Source organism: Chenopodium album, chromosome 18, assembly GCF_948465745.1.
Source record: "Chenopodium album chromosome 18, dcCheAlbu1.1, whole genome shotgun sequence".
NCBI classification, from domain to species: Eukaryota; Viridiplantae; Streptophyta; class Magnoliopsida; order Caryophyllales; family Amaranthaceae; genus Chenopodium; species Chenopodium album.
The window spans coordinates 32,246,530-32,247,507 of NC_137851.1; the positions used below are offsets into that span (position 1 = coordinate 32,246,530).

The 978-nt window shown below is 40.6% G+C and overlaps 1 non-coding gene across 1 annotated transcript; it reads right to left on the reverse strand.

The window, feature by feature from the left end:
• Positions 1-293: 293 nt before the first annotated feature.
• Positions 294-399, reverse strand: LOC145593204 (small nucleolar RNA R71). The gene has a single exon (XR_014102579.1). It is a non-coding gene; the product is annotated as a small nucleolar RNA R71 (small nucleolar RNA).
• Positions 400-978: the final 579 nt, after the last annotated feature.

Genomic DNA, 978 nt, shown 5'->3' on the forward strand with positions numbered 1-978 from the left:
CAAATGATTTTGAAATAAGACCGACAATGATTACTTTGATAGAGAGGCGACAATTTAGTGGAGCCAAGCATGAAAGCCCACTAAAGCATCTCAAGGAGTTCGAGAAGTATTGCAATACTATCAAGGTGAACGGAATTTCCCAAGAATTCATCCGCCTCAATCTCTTTTCCTTTTCTCTCATAGGTCGTGCTTTGGAATGGTTAGACAAGGAGGTAAAGCCGAATTCTCTAAGGACATGGGACGAGGTCACCAAGGAATTTCTATCCCGTTTCTTTCCTCAAAAGAAACGGCGGAAGCTAGAGCTTTGATTCAAGGTTTCAAGCAAAAGCCAAATGAGAGCCTCTATGAAGTATGGGAGAGATACAAGGAGTATCAAAAAGAATGTCCTCATCACGGAATTCCAACCTATCGAATCATTTAAATTTTCTATGGAGGTCTTAGCCCTCAAGGAAAATCATGTTTAGATGGAGGAGCCGGAGGTCCTATCATGAACAAAACGGAAGAGGAAGTGGTGGACATAATTGAGGACGTAGTGAGGTACTATAGAGATTGGCAAGATAGAGAAACAGAATCAACTAGCAAGAGTAGCTCTTCGGTGTACTCTGTTGATCATCTAAATGTAATAAAAAATCTATCCTCTCAAATGACAAACTTGGGGAAGGAGATGTCCGTTATCAAGGCAAAGTTGAAAAGCGCTACCTACCAAGTTTCAAGTCTTCCCTCCCAAACTAAGGGGAGAGGTACGTCTTCTAATTCTCAACCCCTTCCTTCTTCTAGTAACATGTCTAGTGGATGCTTGTTTTGTGATGATTGTGGGTCGTATAAGCATGATGTTTCTAGTTGCCCTCATGCATGTATGGATGTTTGTGATGATCAAGATGGAAATGTGAATGAGCATGTGAACTATGTGTCAAATAATCATGATTCTAGGTTTGAGAATCAAAGAGGTCAATGGAATAGAATTACAACAATCATGGC